This window comes from Passer domesticus, chromosome 18 (genome assembly GCF_036417665.1).
Source record: "Passer domesticus isolate bPasDom1 chromosome 18, bPasDom1.hap1, whole genome shotgun sequence".
NCBI lineage: Eukaryota > Metazoa > Chordata > Aves > Passeriformes > Passeridae > Passer > Passer domesticus.
This window is the reverse complement of record NC_087491.1, coordinates 6,037,392-6,060,832: the sequence shown is the minus strand read 5'-3', so window position 1 is coordinate 6,060,832 and position 23,441 is coordinate 6,037,392. Positions and strand designations below refer to the sequence as shown.

Below are 23,441 nucleotides of genomic sequence, written 5' to 3'. Positions count from 1 at the left end.
TGTTATGGCTGGACAGGTTTCGGTTTTGCAGCATCTCAAAACTGGCTGCAAAGGACAAAATAGTGACTGAAGATCTTATACACTGCAAGACCATGTTTTCCTCTGGATAAATATTGGATTATCAGAGTAAAAAGACACTCTGGGATTCAGCAGTTGTACTGACTAGAGCTGAGGACAGAAAAAGGGATGACAAAGCAAACAAGAGTGGAAACTCTTCCAGAGCTGTGCTTACTAACCAAATTTCCTTCCCCTCGGAGGCAAAAGATCCAATAGATGATTTTCTTTGCTCTCCACCTCCAAGATCAATAGGCAGGCTTTAACTAGGTCACACATGAGATACCCAAAAAAAGAAAAAACTGCTTTCTAAGGAATATTTTCTCCTCAGCAGATAATTGGCAATTTCTTTGCCAAAGAACCAATAGAGACAAGAGGCAGTGCTGCAGGTGGATCAGTCATTTTGACTGCAGAAGAAATGGAAGACCAGTTCAGGTTCTCACTTTTTAATTACACTTATCCCTAAATCCATTAGAGGCAAATCCCAAATAATTATTTTCATCCACCTGAACTTCAAATCAGACACATTTCTTCAAGAGAATTAGGTGTTCCTATAGAAATAGAACCAGAACCTTCTGTCACAGAGAGAGGGAGCTGCAAGCGTGGAGAAATACAAGAGTTTCTCCCTCCCAATGGAATATTTTCAGTGCTGGTTTTTTTTCTCCACTTGCTCACGTCCAAACCTACTATTTGATAAACACATCCTTTGCCACCACAATGTCCATGAGTTTGTTTTTTTTAAATATGTTCAATATATCATGAGTCAAATTTTCTCTATGGATACTAAAATACCCAATTTAAGCCATTATTGTCCTGCCCTGTGTTGATTCTCAAATGTTTCCAGACCAAACTACTCAAACTGCAGACCCAGGTCCCACTGCAAGCTTCTCAATAAAATTAAGATTTTAGGATTAAGTAACTTAAAGAAAAGCCCTTTTGCTTTTACTCTACCACATGTGATAGGACCAAACACAGTGACCCAAACTCCAAGCGGCAGAGATGAATCCTGAATCTTCAACCTCACCTCTACCCTGCAGCCATGCTGGGGTGTAGGATACTCCCATCAGGATGGGGCAGTAAGGAGAAGGCCTTCCATTAATTTTGAATGATGCATTTCTATCTCCAGCTATGAATAAACCAGATCAATGACACCAGCATGTTTTATGGGGCCTCCTGTGCAATGAATTGGGAGTGAGACAGGCAGGGAGATGGAGCCGACATGCAGATGAGATTTGTAAGTGAGGACATATTGATTATTTCCATCTCAGTTCAGGCAGTAATTCCACACAACGCCTCTTCCCCTGTTTCAGCTCATTATTTATGCCATAAAAACACTATCTCAATGATAATAACAGGCTTCATTTACAAGGCAGAGCATAAAGCATTGATGCTTAAGATTTCAGGAAGTGAGTTAAAGGAAGTGAGAGAGATTTAACAAGTCCAGGAGATGCACAAAACTGCTGAGGCTGATCTTGTGGCTTTTTATGCCCTCCGAAAGGAAGATTGAGAGCAGGTGTTAGATTACCAGGTTTTTTATTAATAACTCCAGGCTTGTACGAGGGCTGATTGATGGCCCAGTCAGCACTTTCCCAGCAAATAAAACTCTCCTCACTTTGTGCCATCAGTAGACTGTCCCATCTCAAACAGAGAAAACATCAGGACTGCTCCTGATCTCTCACAGGAGGCTCCTCAGGAGACTCTTCCCTGGAGAAGATCCCATGTGATCCCTGCAGCACAGACAGGATTTATGGCTGTGATTTATCCACAGTGAGGTTTTTCCTTCATTGCAACCACCACCATCATAACCAGAATGACTCGTCCAGCAACAGCCTCACCCTCCAGACCACCCGAGGAAATTCCTCCACCAGAAGGGGTCCATGACAACAGCCAGGCTGCAAAATGCATAAGGGAGTATCACTCCAGACATCCACAAATGAAGGGAAAAAACCCCATGTTTTAGGAGATATTTCTTGCAATTGTTTTGCCACACCTGTCCTTTGCAGCTGTGCGTGGGAAGCAGCCTGCTTCCCAAACAGCCAAAGGGCAGCTGGGGTTAATATCCTGTAGGAAGAGCCTCATGCCTTCAGTTCTCACCCTTAATTGCTAGGAAATGGCCCTGGACCATTAAAACACGACTGGTACTTGTGTGTTTCAGTCTCTGCAGTTATCATGTGGGCACAGAGCTGGGTACCCAGCCAGGCAGCCCAAAAGCCCTGGTTTTACTGTGGTTAAGGTTCTGCACATATGAAGTGAGTCAAGACAAAAGGAACAGCAAAAATTCCTCTTAATGCAGCGAGAAATTGTTCACTAAAGCAAGATCTATTAAAGCACAGAAGTGGAGTTAAGGCGTCCTAAACACTGCTCAGCCACTGCCATCCCCACAGCCAGGCAGTGTTTGATGAAGGCTGTGGTGCAGCACAGAAGTTCTGCTGCTCTGCAGAGCGTGATTGGGGTCTGCTTCCCTCACTGCTGCCTCGCTTATGAGCCTTTAAGTGCTTAATGAACCCAGGTAAGAGGAACAGGGCTGAAATATTTATAGCTACAGCACTAAGCTGAGTGCACATGAGCGATTAGAACAATACTAGACAACATTATTTGCACAGTTACTGCCCAAGTCCTCCCATACTCCAAGACAAAGCAGCATCAGCATTTTGCAGGACAGTAGGTGTATGGATTCAAATTCTTACTGGATTTATGTTCCTGACAGAACTTTAGGAATTCTTCTTCCAAAGTACATCAAGGGATGCCCTTTTAACCTGGCTGTTGATAATGAGGAGAGCTAAGAGGGTCCCCAGTTGCTCTAGGAGCATGTCCTTGCACCATGACTTCAGGACTAAGATTCTCCTCAGATGTTCTTGAAACTTTCAAGTAAAGTTTTAACCCAGTAGTCCCAGTATATCCATGGAAGTTCAGCAGGGGAGGAAGAATTTTCTTGAAAAATATTTAGAGCAACATAGGAGAAAAGTATCCCCTCCCAGAAGCTGCTGATTTGCTCAGGGCAAGCTCTGACAGCAGAGGCCAGGCATTGCTGAAGGGAAAGGGATGGCTTTGTCATTTCTCAGGCATGAATGACAACCCTTGTAATGAAGTAAAGATAAAAGCTGCTCCAGAACTTGTCTAGGAATCAGAGATGAGTCCAATCTCAAGTATTCAAGAGGCAAATCTCACATTTCCCCAAAGTCAGGAGAACGGGTGAGAAATACATTATTGATGAAGGCAGGCAGGAACCACAGCAGGTTATAAATGCAGGTGGTCTTATTTAAAACCCTCCTGAAGATAAGGGATATGAGCAAGGAAACTGAGAAATTCTAGATTTTACTGTGCCCCTGCTAGTCACCTGGGGGCACAACCTGACCTCTTCTGAGTGCACAAAGTTAATAGGAAACAAAAGCTCACGGCATCTTTGCCCTTCCTGGTCTCTAAAACACCTCAGGTCAGCGAGGCTCTTCAGGACATGTCACCAGCCACTGCTGGGCAGGACACTGTAATTATTCAGCCTCTGTGAATTTTTAAATATGAAACCTGTGTGGATGTTATTACAGCACATCAGCTGGAAACCTGCCATCCCCAAAGGCCAAGCACAGCTCTGAGCTAAATTATGAGACTAAGAGCAACGAAAGGAACACCTCCCTGTCAGCTCCTTGCCTTACTGCAGCCTTATGCAAATGGATAAATACAGCCAGAACTGACCCCAGACACAGAATAAATCCATCTAATAGTAGCAAGGAAGGAGGGGGAGGGAAGGGGAGGATCTGGACTAGGGAGGTGTGCAGTTATTGAGAAACATCTGTGGTACAGGATGCCCTGAGAATCCTCTCTGACCACACCAAGCTTTTCTGATTCATTATATCTCCTAACCTGAAACATGTTTAACTTTTGTGAATGTCACTGCAATCAGTGGTGAGAGGGAAAACATCTCTGGAGAGAGACAGCAGAAATGATAAAGGTTTAACAGCTCTACACAAAGATATTCCCTTCTCCAGGAGAGAAGATGAGATTCTTGAAAGAGAAATGAGAAGAAAGAAGGGGGAAATGGGGCCATAACAAAATTAATCTTTACCCTCCTGAGCCAACCCTCTCCTCTAGACCATCCTGCTTCTGCCTTGCTGCCCCAGCTCTCTGCTCACCCACAAATGAAAGAGCACAGCCTGCTCTGAAACCTTCTCTGCCTCCTGCCCCTGCATGGAATTGGAGAATGAAAGAGGTCGCTCAGAAAGGCCCCTGGGAACTGAAGTGGCCTTGGTGATTTTGATGTGGTTTGTGACATCTTTGCTGCCTTTCAGTGGCTGCCAAGGTGCAGTGATGACCAGTCTGATTAGGCTGCCTTTAACAGCTTCTCGCCATGGGTGGCTTTGTGTGCTGCAGTTTACTGTTCATTGTGATTAATACACACCTGCTAAATACAGGAGTAACACAAGTCCAAGCCAGGGGTCTTCTTTGGCTTCCTCTGGCCCATAATATAAGCCTTGCATCCTGCTCTAGGGAACAAACTTGTGTTGCTCTTTTCACCTTTTTAAATACTTGTGTAGCAGCAACTTCTCCCTTCTTCTACTTCTTTCTTCCCTTTTGAAAACAGAACTGTCAGCCATTCTTACATGAGAGCTACAGAAATTAAACTGTTGTGTTTTCCTCTGGCCTCTGATCTCAGCTAAATCACTGAATTAAAGCTAAATACCCCTTTTGTAAAGCAGGTAGCCAAACCACAGTGCTCTTCAATTCTTACAGGGACTCCACAGAGTGACAGTTACCACAATATTTGTCATTTGCTTTGTTGTTACCCACTGGCATATCCAGCCTTAATTAGACAAGTACAAGTCAGCACATTAACTGCAAGAGTGCTTCTTTTATTTTGGCTCTCTCCTGCCTGCAACCACAGCCCAACACTGCAAACCTCTGCGTGCAGATTTCTCCTGCAGCATTCCCACTGGAGCCAGGCAATTTGGATTTAATTAACCTGTTTGGAGTCATTGTCATCTCCACACTATCTAGAGCAAGGGACAGAGGTCACTCAGTACCAGGCTTTGCTTTTCAAGCAGCAGATGATGAATCTCTTCATTCCTGTGGAATATTTGGTTTGCACAATACTTTAGAAGTGCAGCAGGAGTATTTGTGCCAGCAATTCCCCTGACAAAATGCTCTGAGTGGACACAGCAATAAAAATAAAGGTCCTGTGCATGCAGGCTGCTTCCCCACAGAAAGACATGAGGTTTTCAAACACCTTAAAAAGTCCCAGTCCTACTTGCACAAGTCTCTAAGGTGTCCCTGGGGTTAACAACCCTCCAGGAAGTTTGGGCTCATATTCAGCAACTCAGAATATTTTGGTAGATGACAGTAAAATTTTACTCCCTTGATGCTTGCCAGTTTCTCTTTTTCACATTAAATACTCCTATCTGTAAATGCTGCTCAGCTCTTATCACCCCAGAAAAGAAAGGCTCCTATCTGCTGCCTGCTGGGCTCTGCTCACCTCCACTCCCAGAGCCCAGCAAACTTCTCTCCACCTCATTTCTATGCAGTGGTGTCAAAGGGGCTTCTGCTCAGAATGACAAACCCATCCACAAATCACTTGGGAATCTTCTCCACTCAATTTGCTCCAGCTCTGCCTGGCAAACAAGAGACAGGAGGCACATATACATTACTACTGATTAGTCTGTGTCACCAGTATCAGCAGCCAGGCACACGGGCTGACCGGAACTTTAAATATTGATAACCAAACTCATCTATCATAGGCCTGGGAGAGTGACAGTTTCAGTGCATAACAGCAAAGGCTTTCTACAATAATCAAATACTCAATAATTCATGAAAATATATCCCTCCCAAATCAAATTGGAAGCTATTTTGTGTAATATATTATTTAAAATTCAATATCATAATGCACACAACTCCTGCTCCTACCACAGAGGACCTTTTCAAAATGTGATTATGTGCGGACTCTATTTAAAAGTGACAATTTTACTTTTCATTTGTTTAACAGCTTAAATGGAAGAGCTCAACTGGAACTAAGTCGTCTGACAATGAAACCAAAGCCGACATAAGCAACTTTGGAAACTTCATGACAGCTAAAAAGGATGAGTCTTCCTCATTGGTAACACAGATGAGTTCCTGACTCTCATGCTCACCTTTGCAATTTTTTCAGTGTTTAGTGAAAGGAAATATTCTGAAGAATTGCCTAATAAATATTTTCTGTTGATCTCTCTCCTTGGACTGGGCAAAAAGCAAGAAAAATAAAATCTTCTCGCACTGCAAGTAGCAGAGAACAACTTTGGCTTTGCATCTGTTTATTCCTGTTGGAAAACCCATTTCTGTAAGGGAAGGCTGCCTGGTCAAAATGCCAAAAGAAGCGGGGGTTTGCCCTTGTAAACTGAATGCACTGGAGCATAAAATACAATCAAGATTTGTGACAAAATCCACGGCATGCAGACATCAGTCCCCAGTGGTGGCAGGGCAGGGGTGAGGTGGCACCATGTGATGGAGGGGACCAATCTTGTGACGTGGGCACGGAGGGAAGGTTGGCAGCCAGGAGCCTGGGCTGCTGCCTCTAGGGCACAGAGCATCTCTGAAGGATAAAACTCCTTTGGGAAGAGGAAAATCTCAACTTGTTTATGGAGAGCTCAGAAGGAGAATCCACAAGAGTTCAGAGTCGGGCTCCAACTCTTCAGTCGGGTCCAATGCCAGTCTGTCTTTGTGTGTCTGCTGCAGGTCAAATCTGTCTTGGGTTATAATGGTGGGTTATAATGCAAGCAAAATTTGAGGGAACAAACACTCAACCCTCTAATTTATTCTTTAAAGGCAAAAGGTGAATGAATTTTCTCTTCTCATCTCTTGCTCTGTAATGACCACTCCCCACTCCTTTGGACACCTTGGATATTTGATGTCCTTTTTCCTATTTTATTCCTTTTGCTCTGTACTCTCAAATCAGAACAAAATCAAGTGTGAGCCCAAACATTGCTCCTTTCCACTGCAATGGGGAGCTGAACAGGGCTCTGCCTCCCCCAGGTGACAAAACAAAACTTGGACACGTCCTCTCACTGCTGCTTGGGAGAAGGGGGGTTGAAGTGCTGGCACAAAGCTGGTGACCATTAGAAGCAACTGTTCCAGCTGGAAAGTTTTGGTTCAGGCTCTGCTCCCATCCCACTGATTTTCAGAAATTTCTAAGTTAATTTATCTCAGCTGAAGGTGCTGCTCTCATGCACAGCTCAGCATCAACCAAGCCATGTCCTAGGACCAGCCCTGCCAGTTTCTGCAAATACTTTAAGGTGTTTTTTGCATGAGAAATTCTTGTTTCTGCTTCCCTCTCATTAATATTTCCTATATATTCTGTGAGACATTAGAAATCAAGAATTTAAAATACTTTGGCTTAGGTTTTTTTGGTTTTTTTTTCTGTTCACCTCATTTGGGTTCTCAGCCTCACATCATGGATTCCTGGTGCTTTCCCACTGACATTCTGCATCATGTTAAAGCCCAGCACAAATGGAGGCACAGAGAGGTCAAAGTACTCAGTTGAAGATCTGTTTTCAGAGCAGTTAAAGACACTTAATGTGTTAAAGCAAAAGATTAAGAGGTGGTGCCATGACAGTGAATGAAGAGTCTTAATAGGGACATGCCAGGTATAAAAAAAAAATCCTCTGACATAAAAAAGCAACACAGAAATAGTGAGTTCAAGTTTTAAAGAACATGTGAATCACCACCTGTTCCAGCAGAGAGATGAGCTGTTCAGTGCTCCCATCTCCCTGTGGATGTTTGACAGCAGCAGTGACTTAATAATGGGGAAAAACAAAGAGGAAATAGCAAGAAAACAAAATTCTGTGGAATGGCATTACCAGTTTGGGTGATATTTTGGAGGTCAGAGTGGTTCCTAGCCATTCAGAAGGTGTAAGATTTTTATATCAATGAACCTCCGGATTGCTCTTGCTCTGAATAACAGCTGCCTCTGGGTTTTCCCTATGAGCTCCCAGCTGAATTCCTGCCACCACACTTGGAAAAGGACTTGAAGTACAGCAACAATTCCACACTTCCTGTGCCAGGACCATGGCACTGGAAGTGTGGGATTTTTAATGAAATTTCCATTGCAACAGGACTTCGAAGATGTGTGCACATGCATAGAACCAGCAGAAACACCCATTCTTCTGCAGAGTTCCCAAGACCTAGGGAAAGCTTCTTGGAAATGGCAATAGATAAATACAAAAAGAAATTCTGAATTTTGGTCATTATAGCAAAGTCCCCAAACCACAAGGCTGCAGATGTGGCAACAACGTGTCTGCAAACCTCTTGTGCCCAAACAAGCTGAAATAACTGGGAAGAGGTGGTAGATTTGGGTGCCAACATCCCCTTGGATGATGCAGTCAGTGTGGATGAGTAAAGAGCCTTATCTCTGAAGGGCTGACCACAAAGACCTGCCCAAACTGAAACCAGCATTTTTGAGGGAAGAAAAAAAAAAAAGCCAAAACAAAACAAAACAAAACCAAAAACGCTGGAATCTGCAGCAAAGTCAGCATGTGAGCAGCTGAAATTCTTTGGTGTGATGTGGCTCTATATATGCAGGCATTCACACATGGCTGCATCTCACTTTTAAATGTCTCTCAAGAGTTGTATATTAAACAGAAGAAGGATTTTTTCCGGGAACTAACACAGTTGGCAGCCTTTTGTCTCTATTTTTTTAGAGTAATTTATGAAAGAAGAAAAGTAGCAGAGTCAATTTAAAAAAGGCTGCAGCCTGGACTTTGATAGATGAACAGATCTACCAACAAAACCTCTCAGTTTTCACTGAGCACTCCATCTTTTTATCTGCTAATCCTGGTGAGGAGAGAATAGGGAAAGCAGGCAGCAGAATGGAGGAAAGACCTGGGTAATGTTTAAATCAGGGAATAATCAAAGGAGGGATCAACCTCCCTGCTTTTTTCCTAGATCCAACGGGATAAAGAGCTGAGCATTTCCTGCTCCCCTTTCAGGAGGGGTTGAGTGAGATGACAGCAATTCACACTCCAACCTGCTGGAAGCGTCCAGGATAATTCCTTGCAGAACAGCCCTAGGGCTCCAGGGGAGGTGTCCCTCTGAATCTGGGACGTTGTGGCAGGGAGCAATAACAGCTCCAGCTGTAATTTCTGGGAGGTGACAGCAGATAACAGCACTTTTCCCAGCTGGTTGTGCAGACCTGCTCTCAGGCAGCACTGGGCTTCCTTCTAAGGGTGTTGCTTGAATAGTGCTGATTTCCTGTGCTGATTCCTGGTGAAACTGTCTCAGCCACGAGTAACTAGAACTTTAAAACATTGGAAATAATTAGGAGAAAAGCCATTTCCTATCCAGAAACATAGTGAGGGAGGCTAGGCACTTCCTGGCAAAATTTAGAAGAGCATTTCAGGTGCAAGATGAGATTTCTGGGATGGGTTGACATTTATTGGGCCACGTGTGAAAGGCAGGAGTCCTTTCGGTGTTTAGGTGCCCCCCTGGAACTGATGCCCACAGTCCCAGCCCCATCAGCAGTTCTTGTCTTTCTGCATCCTCAGCAGAGCTCCTGCCCACCACACAACCAGATATCCTCACACAGATCTCATGTGATATTTTTAAACACATTTCTCTTCTAAGTTTAAAATCCAAGTAACTTCCAAGGCTCAGCATTTTTTGTTCAGTGAATGTCTTGATTTGTGACAAGTGCTATAGGAGGAACCAACACACTTGTGCTTCAAAATCTGTTCCTGTCCCTCAAGTAGAGCCTTTCTCCTAAACCGGAATTTGTAACCCCGTAGTCTTTAAAGCAGAAAAACCCTGTAGATATTTGAAAGGAAACAGAAATCAAGTAAAAAAGAAAAAAGAATAATCACATTCTCCTGACTTCAAGTAGGTTAACTTCAAGTTCTGCTGAAATTCCACCCAAGCATCAACATCAACAGAACACACAACAAGCAAGATAAATACATAAGGAATTGGGAAAAAAAAAATCTGCTTGATGAGGACCTCCTGTAGTTCTGTAGCAACACTGAACGTTTCCTTGTCCAGTAAAGCCATTACCACAGCAGACTTAAGATGGAAGAATGCTATACAAGACTGGGTGAAAGCACTTCTAAGCAAAAAAAAAAAAAAAAAAAAAAAAAAAAAAAAAAAAAAAAAAAAAAAAAAAAAAAAAAAAAAAAAAAGTTTCTTGAGCAAAACACAAAATGAAAGTGAAAACTGAAATTAAAGGAATTAAAGGAAGCAGTCATTCAAGTCCCAAAGGAACACAGCTCTGCTCCTGCTGTCACTGTGGCTGTGCTTCCTAAGCTCACATCTGCAGATCCCATCATTCATCTTTTTCCTAAAGCCCCAGATCCTGCAATCATTTGATGACACAAGAGTCACATGTCAAATCAAATTTCACTCTCACAGGGAAGGAAAAAAGGCTTGGAAAAACCCCAATTATTTTTAAAAATAAAATATAAAGACTAGTTTAGGAAAGAAATTATTTTTGAGCCTCCCTAAAAAACATTGTTTCCCTCCTGCTGTGCTTGCTAGAGGCAAAAGAATGCCCAGAGCTGTTGTGCTCCATCCTTTCAGCATCCAGCCAGTCCTTGCTCTTTCCCCAAATCCTACCTGAGCTCTAAGATCTGCAGCACAGCTTTCCCTCTTCCTTGCTCTGCGCTGCATCATTCCACGAGGCTCCCTCCCTGCATTCCCTCCCCCGGCTCTGCACAGCTCCTCTGCACTGCAGCACTGCCAAACCCAGCACTCCCAGCCCTTCTTCATGCTCTCTCCTACACTGGAGCCTTCCAGTCTGTCCTGCTCCACTACCCATCCCCTCCATCTCCCTCATCTCAGCTCCAGGGTTCAGCTTTTCCACCCTAGCACCACCAAATCCCCAGGCTCTGCCACCTCTGTCCTGTGCTCCATGGCACAGCCCAGCCCTGGAGCATCACAGCTCCCGTTTTCTAACTGCTCTCCCTGTTCAACACCAGGCTGGAGAATCCCACAGCTTTGTTTTTGACCATCTTTGATGCTTTTTAACCCACACCTATGGTTCTACAAGGATTCCCCTCCTACCTCAAGACAACCCGCATCTTTTAGTCAGATCCTGCCCTCCAGTCCCAGGAGCTTTACCCCTCCCTCCACCCCTTAAACACAGGTTCAAAATCTCTATATTTGTGCACAAGTCCACATTCCCTGCTCAGGGACATCAGAGCACCCTTGGCAAGTACAGACTTTAGAGAGTTGTCCTGGATTTACTAACGGGAGGTCATGCCTAACAAACTTGATTAATTTCCTTGAGGAGGTGACAATGACAAGGGACTGGGCAAGGAAATAAAGCATAATTCAATCAGACTTCAAGAGCCCTTTGATACAGTACCACATAAAAGGCTAATTTATAAGGTTAATATGGATGGCATTGGTAGCAAAACACTTATCCATGTAAACATCTTTCTTTTAATTACTCTGCAAAGAAATTAGGAGGCAAAGCAAACAGTGGCTGATCACAAGAACAGGAAAAGAAAGTTATCACAGGAACTTCAGCTATTTGTGCACCCATACCCATGGCTGGTAGGGTTTTTCTTCCAGAACCTTTTAAAATGATTCCCTATAGATGCCTCTCATCTTGGTGACCAAACAAGGTAAAGGGGCAAAGTCACATCCTTATTGTGCCTCTCTAGGACACCTGGCATGGTGTCATTGATAGCTGAATTAACAGTGGTTTAATAAAAGGCACCATGTCAGAGGAGCTGCTGGTGTTCTGAGCACAGAAGGCTGGGCAGGTGCACACAGGGTGTTAAACAAAACCAAGAATGAAGACAAAAATTAAGACTCAAATATCAGATTACAGCCTTAGGCTCACCAAAGCAATCCTACCTGTCTGTAGCTCCCCAGGGGACAGAGTGTGCTCCTTCACCTGCTTGCTCCATGGTTATCAGAGGCTGAGTGTCACCACAGCAGAGCAGTTCTTTTGCCTTCAACTGCAGCCTGTGTTCTTCTTGGTCACTAAAATATCACCCAGCAGAATGAAATGACCCTTCATTCTCAGTAACTACAGAAAAGGAAGATATTTTTCCTTTCCTGGTCCAGCAGGAGGTCCAGGCAGACACAAAGGTGCTCCATGGAGCCCTGTACCACCACAAACCAGAGCCTTCAGCCTGGCCACTGCTCCCCTCTGCCAGCACAGCCAGTGTTTCCCTCTGTTTTCCCAGAAAAAGCACATCTGTTTTCTGTAAATGCTGTAAATTAGTTAATGTTTGTAAAGTGCTCTGCTTGTGTGAAGTGCTACATAATTACTACGTATTATCAATATAATTTGGCTGGATTGTGCCACAGCCGCCTCCTCTCTTCATTTGCAGCTTGGAGAGAGTTTTCTTAGACATCAGCTCTTGGTGCCACCCATCTCAGAACTGTCCTGACACCCCCTGAAGAGCCCCAGAAGGGGAATAACCCCAGCCCTGAGGCACAGCCCTGGGACTCTCCACCTCCCCTCCCTTCAGGAAGCAGAGTAAGGGATCCCTCCTGAGCAGGAGCTGTTCTTTGGGAAGGGCTTGTAGTCCACAACTTAATAACCCCTCAAATTTGTAACAGCTGCTGAAAGTATTCTAAAGATCAGGGAAGAAGCAAGCTGGCTAGTGATGGGCTCAGAATGTGCACTGGAAGCCCCTGGTCTGGCAGTCATTAATAGGAGTGACCTGTTTAGGCACTAACAAACCTCACTGCTCATCTTGATACATCCCCTAAAATGAACAAAATATGAGCAACCATGACCTGCTTTTCCCAGCTTCCTGCTCCCTAGCACCCTCTTCCAGCAAATCCTGCAGTTTTCAGGTCTCAACAAAACAAAGCCTATATAAAACACTTCCTAGTTCCAGGTTAAAACCTGATAGAAAAAATAAATTTGCATATTAGAGAAATAAACTGAATAATAGGCAATCTAACTCTTCTTAAAAGACACAGAAAGAACATCAAGAAAGTCTTAAAATTCATTGCTTATAGAAAATAGAACCCTAAAGAAAATAAATGCTAAAAACCACTAAAACAAAAAGACCAAGTGAAAAAATCTGCTACTCCCTGCTTCTCTAGAGGCACTGCTGCCCATCCCTCCTGGATTTTAAGGGCTGATGAGCAAAATGGTGCCAGCTGAGAAAACAATTGGGCAGAAAAAATCCACAATTTGAAGGTACTTTCTAGTTTTATTTCTAACTCCTGGGACAAATAATCTAACTTGAGGGCAACATTCCCCACAGATCTGTCAAATTATTAAAGTGGAATGATGGGAAAAATATTTGGCCTGTGACAAGATGTATTTAAAATTGCTGAAGTGAGAAAAAGAAAAAATGTTACCAGAATATCTGTTCTTTCTAAAAACAAAAACTATCAGACTATGAAAAAGGCGTGATTGGAAAGCCAGAAGTTTTCTGGTGTACATAAAATACTTCACAAGGCACTAAATGAGCTGGTTGACCCAAACTTACATCAGTGCTTTTTTACAAGTGTTATCTGACAAGGAAATTTTCTCCCAAGTTCTGTATTTCTGTGTGGTAGGAAACTGTCCCAAATGTGGAGTCTCATGAAGAGGGAAATAATCCTGTCCAGGTAAGCATGGACACTGATCTAATCCATCCCAGATTGTCTGGGACACCCATGTTCAGGAGGAAATGTCTGAACTAAGTTTGTCAAAATCACTAGAAGCAGATTTTCAATTCACAGTTTATGTGTTCTGGATTTGTCTCATAAGAGTTTTTGATTCCAGAGTTTTTAACATTTGAACTCTCTGAGAGGCTTCCCTCTGTTCTCTGATGGGATGGATGGGAAAACTGGATTCAAAATGCAGTAAATCAGACTGATAGCTGATTCTTCTGGCTCAATCTGAAGCTGATAGCAGAGCAGTATTTGAAGGTCCAAAAAAATGTAAATATAATGTTCCAATTATTTCAGATAAATTTGAGAATATTCCAGTGTTTTTGAAGCACGTGCCATGCTATGGCCTGGGAGGTCTGTGCTGCTCTCCAGCTTTGTCAAATTCATCTGGTTAACCTGGACCTTTCCAGTTTCTCTCCCTGTTTTTAGTGTCACATGAATGGAAGGTGCTCTGAAATCTTTCCAAGAGAGACAAGGAGTCTACAACACTTCTGGCATGAGTGTGATTATAAAGCAGTAGAGGGGAAAATGGGCCTATAAAACAGTGGTCCAGATCATCTGCAAGTGCAAATGGGTTTGGCTCTGTTGAGATCAGCGGAGCAACGTCAATTTACAGCTTCTGAGGCTCCTGCTTAGTCTGCAGACCTGGGGCACAGCAGCTGCAACACCTGGACTGCAAATCCTGAAGGAATAGGTTTCAGAGGAAGCTCTGGCTTGTTATGGTGGAGGCAGAAGGAAAGATATTTTATTGAGTTTTATTTGGGTGGAGGTAAAAGAGTAGGACTAAGTGTCTGTTTGAAAGGCAGGAGGACTGGGCAGAGACAGATCCTTTGGAGGTGTCTGCACCAGACCCCTCTCCTGCTCCCTTCCTTGTTGTCCAGCATTTTCTGTAATTGCTCATTGAGGCTTTTTCTCTCTCAGATACATCCCTTGCTTCTCATTTTACAAAGTGAGAGGGGTTGCTTTAAAGGAAAAAAAAAAGTTCCAGATTATAAATGCATCCTATTAGGTTTCTTTTTCTTTCCTTCCAGACAAAAGCATTTCTGCTTCCAAGCTTGATAGACCTCCCGACCCTGCTGATGTGGGTGGATGGCTCTGCATGTTCTGAATCATTTGCTTCCTTTTCAAGTGTTACTTTCCCCTTATTTCAATTACCCTTCCTCTGTAATTACTGGGGCTGCTCCAGCGAGCATAGCTCTGTGGAGCTGACAGCCCGTCTCGCAGTAGGGCGGGCTGCCCGTGCAATCCACATCCTTATCTTGCTCGGGCAGTGGGCAGAGTGGACGTTTAATAGCACAGGAGGATTGTTGGAGGATATTCAGACTCCAGTGCTTTGCAGAGGGTTCAGTGCCCAGCCTTTCAGCGGGCTGAGCTGTGTGTAATTGCTCTGCCTGTTCCTGCAGGAGTTATAAACCAGAGGTACAGGGATCACCTCCCTTCATTCCCACTCAGTGATTGCCCTGGTGACAGCAAGAGGCAATGGAGCTTGGTGCCACATCTATTTGTGTCGTCACTCTGGGCACCCAGATTAATAATTATTGATTATTAATCAATAATTAGTATTGACTTTATGATTTCCAGAAGGTTGATTAATTTCTTTATTATTATATGTGTTATTATTAAGAAACCTGTTGCTTTTATAGACAGCTATGATACACCTAGACCTAATTAGTCCTCCAATCCAAACAGAAATACTATTGGTTAATTAAGAAACCATCCTTTGGTAAAGAAATCTCCATAACACATTCTACATGTTCACAACAACAGGTGCAGCAAGTGAAGATAAGAATTGTTTCTCATTCTTTTCTCTGATCTTCTCACAGCCTTCCCCAGGACAATGCCTGGGAAAGTTGTTTCTCTCTGTGGTCAGAGAGCTGCTGCCACATATTTGAGTTCTGGGGAGTCTTTTAAGGAGACTTCAAAGGGATCAGTTTGGTCCCCAAAAGCTGCAACCAGCTCCGATGTGAGTAGGGCAGGAAGGGAAGGGGGGACAAAAAGTGATGGTGTGGTTGGGCTGCTGAGGATGACATGCAGGGGGAGAACTGCCCTGGGCCAGGGATGAACTTGCTTTCAATTCAGTTTTGTTCTGTGTGCTTTCCAGAAAACAAACAAACAAAACAAATACCTAAAATATCAAGCCAAACCACCAAAACAGCCACAAAAACAAACAAACAAAAATAACTCAAAAAACCCCCAAACCAACAAACCAAAAACCACCAAAACCCCCCACATAAAAAAACAATCCCCCCAAAACCTCAAAATGAAAGCCAAACACCTAAAAAACAACAACAACAAAAAAACACCAGACACCAAACCAACATCCCCCAAAAAAGCCCTCAAAACCAGACAAACAAAACCCCCAGACTAAAAAAAAAAAAAAAAAAAAAAAGACAAAAAAAAGGACAAAAACCCTCAACAGCTCAACTTTTAAAATTCTGATTTTCATCTCATTCACTGCCAAATTTCAATGGTAGGTTTCATATAGGAATTCTGCAAAGTGGCACATTTTTGTTAAATATCAAGCTTTATTCAAAAAAAAGACAGAGGTTCAGCTTCTGTGTTACAAGTCGAGTTTCCAGAAAAGCTCTGCCCTATCTATTCTAAGAAAATGCTTTATTAAGTAGTTTTCCAAAAGTTAATATTATTTCCGAGGCTTCTTCCTGACTTCTATCCCTGTAAAAGCTCCTTTCACTGAATATCCCATCCATACACTCTGCTAATAATGTGATGCCTATTATTAGCACACAGGGATATTGGAAAAGTATCTTTTCAAAAGGTCCTAAAACCTATCCCCAAATAAAGAGGAGCTGCAGCAGTTCAGAAAAGGCCCGAGTGACTGGTGTTGATTGTAGAGAATGGGATTTTTTTTTTTTAAGCCAACTAATTGCACTTTTCAAATTTAATCTTATATTGAAATTCTAGGAGGCAACAGCCTGGAGAGAGGGTGTCAAAAGCTTTCCTAGCAGAAATTCAGGGTCCTGCAGGAGGGGCTGGAGTCACTGCTGCTGCTCTGTGTGCTTGGCACAGACACCTGTTGGTTATTCACAAACAAAACATCATCTCTTGTATTATTTTAGCTCTCTATGAAAGACATGAAGCTGCTGGGCTTGAGTGGCTGGGCAGTACCAGAAGATAAAAACACAAGACTATTTTTTCTCTTGATTAATTTAGGAAATTAAAGGTGTAGCAAATAACTATTTGTTCTGAGACTTCGGATTGTACCAAAAGTGATTTTTTTTTCCTGCTACCTATGTGCACAAGTTACTCCTTGGCTCTGCTCTCCCTGTGCTCAAGCAGCAGGTAAAGGAGAGATCTTGGCAGGACAAAATTGTAGGAGAGAAGATGAGGGAGAAAATGACAAGCGAGAAGAAAAACAGAACAGCCAGATGAGTTTGAGTATTTTTTTTCTTTTTTTTTTCCAACACTCAAAGATTTCTAAGCAAAATTAGGAGTGGTGAGGAAGATTGTTCCACTCTGGAGTAGGCAAGAAGCAATTTTATTTGACTTTAATTGGAGCTGCCTTAAGAATAATAGAACAGCACCATCTCAGACATCTGTACACAGCTAATCAAGGGGAGAAGCTTCCCCACCCCAGAGGAAATGTCATAATCTGTTGGGTCCTTGAAGGCATAAGACCAAATATTGTTATTTAGGGACTATTTTTCTATTTTTCTATTTTATTTTTTTTATTTTTGGGTGCAGCAACAGATGTGAAGAACTGCTTGAAATTTCCTTTCACCTTTCAAAGTGTTCCTGGGAGCCAAAGGTGTGCACAGGAAAGAAACATTAAATTACAACCATGGCTCAGACCCCTAAAAGGGTCTGGCAGCTGCAGGAAGCAAAGGCAAATAATACCCAAGACTCTCAGAAATGGCCCTGGATGTTCAGACCTTTCTGAAAGCTGAAATACTGCTTTTAATTCAGTATAAACAGATTAGGTCCAAGCAAGTCCATTACCATGGACAAGCCTGTAAGGAAAAGAAAGACTCATTTATCTTCAGTTGTTTGCCTCTTTCAAAACCTGAAGGTTCATGCATTCACAGAGTTATATCTGCAAAGGGATCAAAATTTTTCCTCATATTTCTCTTATTCAGAGAAACTTTGGGTTGTGGCAGGAGTGAAATCTACTGTAGCACAGGCTCTGTAAAGAATGGACTTCAGCTCTGCTTGGATGCCATGGGAGGGGAAAGTGATTTCCATGATTTTCTGAGAGCAGAGGAGCTCCTCTCATTTGACACTCACTGAGGGGGGGTAAGGAGAGGGCACTTGCCTGGGGAAAGGGTCAGTAGTCTGAGGTCTGCAGCATTTTGGCTCATTTAAGGAGTTTGGAAAAGCCCAATTTGTGAGAGACTGGGACAAAGGCTGAGCAGCTCTCTGTGTCTGCCCTGGGGACACTGCTGGTGTCAAACACAGCTCTTCTTCTCACCTCGGGCCAGGAACAGGGTTAGTCCTACAGGCACAAAATTATGAAACTATTTAGAGTTGTCTCTGTATCTCAGTTTCTCTCCAACTCTACTGCACACAGGGTTTTAATTTTTCAGAGCAGTCCAACCCTGCCCTGACTCAGTCCCACCCTGAGGATTTTCCAGCTTCACCTGACCCTGGGAAACAGCAAACGGGCTGCAGGCTTGATGTGGTTGCTCTTTCTGAGCCTTCCCTCATTCCTGCTGCTCTGTCCTGCCCTCCCTTGCCTTCTCAGCCCCTGCTTTAGCTTTCTCTGGCTTTCACAGTTGTCATTCTTCAAAATCCAAGATGGGATTGAACTTAAACCTTGAGCTAACAGTGGAGTGCCAGGCTGGAATACATTTCTCTCCCAATTAGAATGGATGAAAAGCTTAGGGAGAATATTTAGTGGGTCTGTATGGCTGGAATTTACACCAGGAAATCTCTGTGCAGGTTCTCACCCCACGAATTGCCTTGGCTTTGCCTCACCTTTGCTCAAACAGCAGAAACTCATGAAATGCAAAGTCAGAGAGCTTTGAATGCTAAGCCACATGGAATATTTGTTCTTCAACCAGGCAAAACTTTTATATAATCAGGGTTCAGATGCAGGTGTTTGCTGGATTATACTCTCTTTGCTGTGCACACTGGACTCTGTTCCCAGGGCAGGCAGATCAGAAAGTTTGCTGGCTGAGCAGTTCAAAGAGTGCCTAAAACACATCAGAGTTAAGAGATATTTTACTTTACTGTGATCCTCCAAATTTTCTTTATAGTGTAGTGTCACCAAGAAAAACAAAATAGACAGATGAAGAACATGATCACTACAAAATTCATTCCTTCCTGGGAAAAAGAATGTCCCCGGCATGTGCACACTCTTGCACCTATTTGTAGATCACCTGCTGTATGTTTGGGGCTTCCACTCATTGCTTTGCCCTTCTTCCCCAAGTCTGGGTTTTCTAGTACGATAAGAACCACCAAAATCACCTTCTGCACCTGGAGCATGCAGATTCAGATATATAGAAAAATAACCCTGAGAGCTGCCAAAAGATTTATTTTTCTTTTTTACTTTTGAAAGGCTTTGCCCTGGCAAATCAGTTCACTGTGTACCAAAGATTATTAGGGCATCTTATTTAAAACTTATGATCTAATTAGTGGCTTTAATGGTAGTTAATTACACAGAGAGCAACAAAGCAGTTATATTTCCTACCAGGCTTCTTCTAAGTCAAGGTGCAGGTACTTATCTAGGGCCATAAAGGAGAGTGGCTACCACACTTAACATCTAATTATACAAAATTGTCCACAGTAATTATGAGCAATGTGATTTTATTTATCTGGCTTAATTACTGGGGCTATGCACAGTCTGTGACCTGGCACGGTGACAGGGAGGACAGAGAGAGGGAAAAGTTCCCTCCCCCACGTGAACACTGTGGTGGAGCTGCAGCCTCCTCACCCTGAGCACAAAGACAGGCCCTGCTCACAGCCCAGCAGTGCTGCTGAAGGTTTGGGGACCCTCTGATCCCAGGGGTTCACAGGAGCCATGGATACACACACTATGGACAAGGGAGTGCCTTTGCTGAGCCCCACGAGATGCTCAGGATGGTTTTTCTCTCACCACAAGGAGCCCACTGTTACCAGAGGGGATTAAAAGGAACAATTCATCCTCTTATTCAGCAGAAGGAACATTCTATTCCCCCCATCCACATCTTAAATCTTTCCCAGATATCATTCATTGCTGAATGTGCTCTAGAAAATTTCAGGGCACCTCCAAAAACTCAGTGTCTGGTGCAAAACCACTTTTCACTCTCAGAGGCAAGCAGAGCGAGTGTTCTGGCTGACTTTAGACTATTCTTGCTCATCTCCTTAACTTTTGTGTGTGCATGGACAGAAACCCAGGTACAGCTTAATCCTTGCCAGTGTCATGACAGAAATCTGCCCTGTATTGGGATCAATCTCCATTATTTACAAATCCCAACAGAATGAGTAACCACAGTGCTTGAACCCATAAATACAAGAGTAGCTTATGAATAGTATGAGTGAAATGTGGCTCCTTGGATTTGTCCTTTTACCCCATTGGACCAGGTGGAAATTTGTTAGTGAGAGATGTGTTAGTGCTGTCCAAAAATTCAGCCAGCCTGTTACACTTCTTGTGACAATAAAAGTAATGAGTGCTTAAACACGAGGCTGAGACATTCTTCAGTTTATATCAGTATCTTCTGTTGCCTAATCTCTGTCTCTCATTAATTAATTACCCCTGATGAAAGGGGTACCTTTGGGTTGTAAAGTTTAAAGTGATAGATATGATTTACATGCCAGAAAGACAGCTGGCCCTGTGCCCACAGCCTTGAAAAACAGCATTTTCAAATACTTTCACTTCATAAAATTGCAGGCAGCCACATGTACAACTCTGCTTCTCAACTCATCCCCCCAGGACATTTCCATGTTATAGCAAATCACTTGTTCAGTGGCTCACTAAGATTTTGAATTAGTAGTAAATACATTTTGACCTTATTTTTCTCCTGATAATTGCTCTATTTATAGAGAAGTCACTTGTTGTCATGCTAATTTTTTTCCATTTGAGAATGAGATTGGATCCATCAGAAATAATGTGTGGTATACCCCATTTTAAAAAAGGAAAAAGGCAAAAAAGGAAGCTGTCTCCTTTAAGAGTGGGTTTGCTCTTGTTCCATTTTTAATGAAAGCTGGAAAAAAATACTCATTGTTGAAAAAAGCCATGATAACTTTCACTGACAAGTTAGGTCATTCTCTTTCTTTAGATATCAGTTCCCTGTGTTTTATGCCTTTGTTTTCCATAAAGTATTTGAGCATCAGCTTAGAGAGGAACAGCCTGTCATAGTGAGGTGTTTTATAGTCCTCACATAACATATCAAAATATCTGTGGCCAGATTAAAAAAATAGCCCAACTTTTTCAGCATTCAGGGCCAGAGTTCAGAGCTGGACAAGGACAACATTTTTTATTATAATTATTCCTTTTCAGAAAGCCAACCACTAAGTCTGCTTTATTTCCTTCACTTCCTCCCTGAGCTCACAGCACAGGTTCATTTTGAGATGCCTGAGCGAGGAGTTCTCAACATACAGAGCACATCCACAGTGCTCTGCTCTCCTTTTCCATCAGCTGAGCACACCCCACACCCAGGGCACCTCTGCCCTGTGGCACTGAATCATCCACACCTTGGTGGCCTCTGGAGCGAGGTCTGGCTGTTGGTGACAGCCTGGTGGCCCCAGCTGCTGTTTCTATTGACACAGCAGCTGGGCCAGCCATAAATCCAGGTGGGATTTGTGCTGAGAACCATCAAGTGGCTGAAGAGGGATGGAGGGACCTTGATGTTCCCAGGGCTGCTCACCACCAGCATCACAGGGAGGTGGCTCAGCTTGAGTCACAGCAGGTTTTGTGGTTCAGCACCACAGCAGGGCAGTGAGTGTTCCAAACCTTTGCTAAAACCAGGGCTGTTTATCAATGTGTCAGCCTGGTGGCAGATTCAAGAAATCTAAATTTACCAGGCCACTGCTCCCCCCATTCCTGGCTGCAGCTGGTGGATCTGCAGGACACGCTGTCCCAGCTGGGCATCTGCACCAAGCTGAGGAGGAGAACTGGTTGAATGGGACCAGCTCCAGAGTTCAGGGCAGGGGAGGTTTTTTTACACCACAGCTGCTTAATGGCTTTTTCAATTGATTTCAGCAGTGCTGCTTTTCGATTACTGATTCCATCCTAGTCACTGGGCAGAAAAATGGGCTTAGGAAAATTATAGACAGGAAAAAGGGGTAAAAAAAATGCTCAAAAATTCAACAGCTTCCGCAACGCAGTGACATTTGTCCAGATATTTTGTGCTGAATTGGGAAAAAAGAGAGAAATGGCAATTCCTCCCATCTCTCAGCCTGTGCTGGGAGGAGAGTGCACATGTACTCCTTTGCTTTCAAGCCCCAGTTCATCCATGCTCATTGACCTGCTCCTTGGTTTGGAACCAGCTGCAGAAAGCAGCTGTCATCCCCTGTTACTCTGCCAGCCCTATTCTTACAGCAGCCATCAAATCCTGGCACTGACTGAAGGCAATTCAATTAGCTGTGACGGTCAAACAGAAACCGAGGGTCAATTGAAATCTCTTTTTTCCTCCTCCTGACCATTTCCTCTCTATTTTCATCTTGAATCTGGAGGTGCAAAAGTCCATCCTCACTTTGGAAGTTTTTGTGGGGTGAGGATGTGGAGAAGGAGGGTGCTTACACAGGGGCCCTCACTACAGTGAGGAAAACAGGAGAAAAGGAGGGGAATACAGAGCAGGATGGGGGTGGATCTTTCCTCAGTCCTGCTCAGCTCTTGTTCTGTCTCCTTAAGATGGAATGAGCTTGGGAAGTGGTGCCTTGTTGGATGGCTTGTGATGTGCATTGGTTAAATTGGACAATAAAGATGAAATCTCCTTCAGCTTTGCTGCTGCCAACCACAGCAGCCACTCCAGCTTTTTGTCAGAGCCTTGGGCTCATTCCCAGCACAGCCAGAGGAAGGAGAGAAGGTGAGAGGAAGAGGAGGAAGATGAGGAGGTAAAAGCAAGAGCTGGGCCATGGCACAGCTGCTGCCACAGCCCCTCTTTACAGACAGCCCCCACAGCTCCTCCCTGGTGTGCAGATAGCAGTAAAAGTAAAGGTCGAGCTGATAATCTTGATAAATATTTAATAGTTACTGGTTTCACGTCTCCCTTATTGCCACAGATTGAATGTCTAACACTGGTGACATCAGGGAGGGAGCACACACAGCCTCACCTAGAGCAGGACATGGTGGGCGACAGTCCCTTGTAGCCTGATGCCACCAGCTCAGCCCCCTCCACTTCCCTGCAGAGCCTGGCTGCTGGTTGCATGTTGGAATCCAAAATGCAGGGAATTCTCAGAACTTTGGGTCTGTAAGCCAAAGCTTAGAATTAAACCAGGATTTGATCTGAGACCTTGGAAAGGGCTTCCAAACTTAGGTGCTAGAAGCGAGAATGTGAATTTGTACTTTAAAGCAGAGTCATGTTAAGCTAAGTGGAGGAAAGTTTAGAGTTTTAGACTTTAAGACATAGAAATAAAAGTAATTAGAAAGGTAGACAAGAAGTTTAGAAATCAATACTCTAGGTTTGTATGTCACAACATGATTGGCTAAGAAAGTTTATTCTGTACCATGGGTCCATAAGATGAAATATTTAAGGATTGGGTCAAAACCAGAAATATCCCTGTTGGCAATGTTTTATTGGTCAATAAAACCTTAAAAGGTCTTGTAACTAGGAGGCTTGTGACCTTCTGAGCCATGGAGTAGAGATGTGAGCCAAACTCACCTTTCCTGCCTATGTATAAGATAAGAAAAATAAATTGCATCATCTAAAAACCTC

General features: G+C 43.4%; 1 long non-coding RNA gene across 4 annotated transcripts; it reads right to left on the bottom strand.

The window, feature by feature from the left end:
- Positions 1–1,509: 1,509 nt before the first annotated feature.
- Positions 1,510–13,055, bottom strand: LOC135283155 (uncharacterized). 4 transcript variants are annotated; one of them, XR_010349022.1, is made up of 3 exons: positions 12,757–13,055; positions 11,863–11,991; positions 1,510–1,781 (listed from the first exon to the last, which is right to left on the bottom strand). It is a non-coding gene; the product is annotated as an uncharacterized LOC135283155 (long non-coding RNA). The 4 variants fall into 4 exon arrangements; XR_010349023.1 differs by lacking the exon at positions 1,510–1,781 and adding an exon at positions 3,673–6,761; XR_010349020.1 differs by lacking the exon at positions 1,510–1,781 and adding an exon at positions 8,483–9,307.
- Positions 13,056–23,441: the final 10,386 nt, after the last annotated feature.